Raw genomic sequence first — 6187 nt, 5'->3', positions numbered from 1 at the left:
TGCCTTTTACCCACTTTATCTTCAGTCACTGACTACCTCTGGGCATTGGTTTCTATAGGTAGTATTCAGAAAAGAAACCACTTTATGATATGAGTAGGATTCATATCCTTTGCCATAAGGGAAGTTGATATGATATTTTGTCAAAAGAATTCATCTGTATGCACCATCACTATTCTCCAAGGGAGTGATTGCTGTGCCGCATAGCAAATTATACAGGGTACAGACTGACAAGATCAGAAGGAAAGTGCCAAAATGGAAAAGGTTACCATAGGTATCAAATAAGATGTCACCCTGATTAACATATACACAGGTTTGTGATACATTTATAGAAAATATTGCACTTGGGGAGTTACTTTGTGTGAAAATTTCTGCAACAACCTGGTTTCATCATTTTCTGCTGGCAACCCATATTTATAAATTATTTTTCACAGAACAGTTGTAATATTGCAAAGTATACATGTCTCAATTGTGCTCTTAAAATAACTGGTCTTGGAATTGGAAATATACAATTAAAAATAAAACTAGGATTTTAATAGAGTGGAGTTAATTTAGAAGATTTTTAACCAGCAGCCTGGGATAGGCAAGAATTGGCCACATTTCACTTCTTATAATTGACATAAAGGAAGAATAAAGAACTTCCTTCCTGAAGTGGCAGGCCAAGTCTTGATGCATTCCTTTGCTTTCTGGAAGTTTATGTATGCGTGTGTGTGTGTGTATATGCTTTTTGAAGAGTTGGGAGGAGTCCAGGGGCTTTGTAGGACCCCAGGTTCAGCACTTATATATATACATGTGATTCTCCCTTCAACAGCAATAAGTGTCACTAAAACTCATCACAGTAGCTTTGCATTCCCACAAGTGGCCATTCTATGCTTTAGCAGAGTGTTTCTTCAAGTATAATCCCAGGACAGCCCTCTTCACTATCACTTGGAGTGTCTGTTTAAATTGTGTTTCCTGAGCCCCACCATAAACCCATGTCATTTCTGGTAGGGCACTGGAAGAATGTGCAGTGGGAAATTTGCAATTTGAAAACCCCTACCATAAACAACACAAAGTAGTATACTGCAGTGACTAAGGGAAGATATTAGAACCCAATTGCCTGGTTTCAAATTTATTTTCCACCAGCTAGTTATCAGTTGTGAAACACTGAGCAAGTTACTTATCTTCCTTGTACTTCAATTTCTTCATCTTTAAAATAGGCACAGATACATATTATATAACAATACCTAAATTACATATACATTGTTACAATTAAATAAATTGATAGTGTAAACAGCTTAGAGAAATGCTAAGCTCCAATGTTAATATTATTTTAGAGGTTACTAGGTATAGAAATGATCTTAACTCATAAGGGTTTTCCCAAATTCCCCCACTATTTCATAGTATTGCCTTTGTTTTGATTTCTCAGCTCCATGAATGTGAAGATTATGTTAATTTGCTCACCTCTTTGCCCAGTGCCTACGATATTGTACTCTGAATAATTTTTAAAATTTGAGTTAATTTAACTGCCCGCTGTTTCCTTATTAGAACCAATGGCAAAAGAATAATGGTTAACAACTTACTGTCTCATAGGAAATTAAATTTAATATTTTAGGATTGAGAAAAGTGTGTGGACTCTTCAAACCCAGAAAGTTTCTGGACTTTAGCAAAACTTTCCTCATAAAAGACTGGCTTGCACCCCTTTATCTTGTTGCTTTTGTTTTTCCTTCTCCTTTTCTCATAAAAGGCCCTCCATAGTCTTCTGCTTGACTCCTACCTTCATCTACTCTTATTTTCCCCGGTCTCTTGCTCAGCTCTGGGTCTGGACACATGATTTACCTGTTTTACCAAGGACCAAAACTCTTTTAGCTAGGAGTTACCACACCTGCTGCACTTTCTGCCTGAAAAGTTTCTCGAAACCTTCGCCATCTCTATTCAAAATAGTTTGTCAATGGATCTCTGTCTCCCTCTGTTCAGTGAGTATCTAGTGGTGAGGAACCTTGTCTCATTCGTCCTTACATCACCAGGGCCTGACACTGGGCATCAAACACACTCCCACTGAAAAAAGAAAGGAACCCAGAACACGACAGCATAAGATTCTTCCATTTGCTTATGTTCTCCTCTCAATCATCTTCATGGACATCAACCTAGGTTATGATTATCTTAGGAGAAACTTGGCATTGAACCTGTTAGGGGCAAGACTGGCCAGCAAGAAAGAGAATGATCAGGCTGAGGAACCCTCAGAGGAACCATTCCATAAAGCCCTTTTGACGCTGCAAGCCTTCTCCTAAGCTGGTCTCAGAAGTCACCCAACCCAATTCTGTTGTGTTTTCTTAGTCACAGGCTAATGGTAGGGGTCTTCTCAGATTCGAGGAAAGAGGACTAACAAGAACATGCATTTCTGTGGGGGACTTGATTCATCAATTGGAAGGCTGAAGTTCTTTCAAGGCAAGCCTGATCTTTTTCTGCCTCCTCAGATAAATTATGAATAAATATGTTATCATGAACACTGCAGAAACGTTTAGATCTGCTACACTTGGTTTCAAAGCCCAAATCCATCATTTACCAGGCACCTGATATTATCTATGAAAGGGAACTAAAAAATATCATACCTATATTATAGGGTTATTGTGAGAAGTAAGAAAATATGGGCACAACTTCTGCTGTAAAGTAGGCACTTAGTAAGTGGTAGCTGTTGTTAATATTATTTTGATAATTTAATAAATATGTATTTGTTAAACATTTGAAAGAGATAAAGTACAAGATTTATGTTTTTTCCTCTAAAAAAAATCTCTAAATCAACCCCATTCTGAATGTCATTAAACAATATAAGATTATATATTTTCAGCTCAGTTTCGGTGTATTTTATATACAGGTCACCCTTAAATTTGAAATGAAATCAATAACATTTAAATGCTCTATTGATTTAAATCTCCCAACGACCGTGTGTAGTCCAAAGCTTGTAAATATTCTTTTACCCAGAAGAATTGTTGATAACACAGTGTTCCAAAATACTTGGCCTATTATTAAATTAAATATCTTTTTCTAACTAATGAAAGTAACCTGCATATCAAGAACACGCAAACCTATCAATTTTCACAATTTCCTTATGAGAAAATATTGCTATTCCAACTTCTTCCTTTATTTTTTTAGGAAAGTCAGGCAGAGGGGTTAAGTGACATGACCAAATCCATTCCATAAGTTCATGATGGAGAGAGGATTGGTGTTGTGTCTCTAACTCTGAGTCTGTGGCATTGTTACTAAGTACAAACTGCTGTACTGGCTCCCTACCAGATGCTACCAAAAGTAAAAAAAGACTGCCTTGCAAAGCATTATTCTACTTGGACTGTCAAGGTGTTATATTTTGATTAGAGAAACAAAAGTAAAAACCTTTGTTTGAGAAAACAAATGGCAAGAGTGTGTTCTGATTAAAATCAGAAACACTGACCCCTGAAGATGATTCATTTTTAGAATTATAACAAAATGAATTTCCAATAATTCAGTGTTCCTTATGACTTCAAGCTGCCCAAGATATTTAGAGGTCAATGAATTCAGCCACCTATTGCTAAGCAAGACCCAAATACACTTCAATGCAACAAGAATGGACCTTTCCCTTCTTAAAATTGCCAGCCCCAAATTTCTCTTAGCTCTGTTCACAACATAGATAATAAAGCATCTGATCCTTTACCCAGAAAACACTTTCTCATCCATCTTTTCCACTTTTCTTATTCTGAAAATGAAGGAATAGAAGTTCAGAGTCCTTGTCCACTGCTCTTGTCCAGTGCCAACTTTGTCACTTCACCACACCTCCTGACTGTGCTACAGACAACATCTGACACTTCCTACATCTGCAATTTAGGCAATTTAAATTAATAACAGAACTTTAGGATTTATATTATCAATATGAAATATCAATTTCAAAAATAGCTGAGAGTTTCATAATGACAAGGACCATCTTTTCTTTTTTTTTTTTTTTTTTGTGCGGTATGCAGGCCTCTCACCGTTGTGGCCTCTCCTGTCGCACAGGCTCTGGACGCGCAGGCTCAGTGCCCATGGCTCACGGGCCCAGCCGCTCCGCGGCATGTGGGATCTTCCCGGACCGGGGCACGAACCCGTGTCCCCTGCATCGGCAGGCGGACCCTCAACCACCGCGCCACCAGGGAAGCCCCATCTTTTCATTTTTAATCCCCAGTTTTCCTCATATTGTTTGAGAGATAGAAGGCTTTCAAAATATACATGGTAAATGAAAGAATGGAGGGATATATGAATTAATTACCTCAATCTTACTACTATTTAGATAGGCAGATAGTACTATCTGTACTTCTCTAATTTTTGCATATTAAGTCATCACCTGAAGAACTGACTACAATCTCAGACAGAATAAAGAAACCTTTTGGCAAAATAGGTCATCACTATCAAGAAATTTCTCCTTTTATTCCAGCATTGTTTTTTCTGGAGTATGTCAACCTAGTGGTCTCTTCCATAACTCAGCTACCTTTTACTGCATGTACAATGTGTGTCAAGGACTATGCAAAAACCCTTATATATTACTTAATTTAATCTTTACAACAACCTCATTGAATAGACTTTCAGAATAAGGCTTTCAGAAATGAGTCTTATTGACTTGTCTAACATGACATGAAAGGTAATGATGGGATTAGCTAGCGATTCTACATTTTCTGGCTCCAAAGCCCATGTCTTTATACATGATACTCTTCTGTCTTAAAGTAGTATTGAAAGATGCTTTTCCCTGTTTCTGAACTGGATCTGTATCTACTTTCTTACCAAGCTTCTTAAGGGAGACAGTATTGCCAGACTGGTTGATCTAAACCAGAGACATCTGTGGGAACATATTGAATAAGTGGGCTGAGTTCCTGTGTCTTAAAGGTAGTAGAGCAGTGAGATTTCCTCCACTCTTCACCTTTGTGGTCATAGATCAGTGAGAGGCCTAGATTCATTTCTGTAAGAAAGGAAGAACCACATCTTCCCTCTGCTTCTCCTGAGGCATGCTCAGGCCTTAGTGGTCTGTCAAGGGTAATGCTTCACTTGGGTTTGCTCCACCTTACTCCTTTCCCTCTGGTACTGGTGAGTATGTTCTTATCACACTACCATAGGAAGATTGTACCCTGAGGTCAGAGAGAAGACAGAAAACAAGAAAGAAAGGACTTCCCTTTTGTCTTCTAATTTAAACCAGTGAGAAAGTGGAAAACAACCCTGTTAACAATCAGAGTGCAGTTTTCCCAATAGAATATAAATAATGCTCAAACAAGGACAACACTTAGGCCACTCTGCCCATGTTTGGATAGATGTAGACAAGACTCCTCATGACCAAAGAAATGACTAACCATCCTCATCTCCTGATATACACCACCTTTCTTTGAGTGATTGCTGTGTCTTTACTATGGCAATTCTAACACTATTCTACTTGCCTCCAAGTTTAAATTTATTATAATATCTAGTTGCCCTCACATTTTTTTTTGGTTGGTTTGTTTGTTTTTTTGCGGTACACGGGCTTCTCACTGTTGTGGCCTCTCCCGTTACGGAGCACAGGCTCCGGATGCGCAGGCTCAGTGACCACGGCTCACGGCCACGGCACATGGGATCTTCCCAGACCGGGGCATGAACCCATGTCCCCTGCATTGGCAGGCGGACTCCCAACCACTGTGCCACCAGGGAAGCCCTGCCCTCACATTTTAAATTTTGTTTTTTAATTGCTATTTACTATATTTTATTTATTTATTTATTTATGTTTTAAATTTTTCGCCGCACTGCACTGCACGTGGGATCTTAGTTCCCTGACCAGGGACTGAACCCATGCCCCCTGCATTGGAAGGCGGACTCTTAACAACTGGACCACTGGGGAAGTCCCCGCCCTCACTTTTTGATAACATCGGAACCCAAACTGGTTCCTGCTTAGAATTCTCTAACACAAACACAAATCCTATAGTAAGCTACTCCTGATTCACTCTTCCCACCTAGGTTCCCTTTGGGTAAACCATTTCTCTCTGCAGCAAGCTAAATAACCTAACCATTCTTTTGACTGGAGAGATGTTCCTGGTGAGCTTTCACTATGTGTTCCTCAAGCCACACCACATTCTCCAAATGTTATAGCAGCTCTGTATTGGGGGATTCTGGGTCCTTGCCTAGCTATAAATCAAAGTTATAAATGGTTTTCTATGAGATTACTGTGCTCCATGGTAAAGCTCCCTCA

This window comes from Lagenorhynchus albirostris, chromosome 4, assembly GCF_949774975.1.
Source record: "Lagenorhynchus albirostris chromosome 4, mLagAlb1.1, whole genome shotgun sequence".
Classification (NCBI taxonomy): domain Eukaryota; kingdom Metazoa; phylum Chordata; class Mammalia; order Artiodactyla; family Delphinidae; genus Lagenorhynchus; species Lagenorhynchus albirostris.
This window is presented reverse-complemented; position numbering follows the sequence as displayed.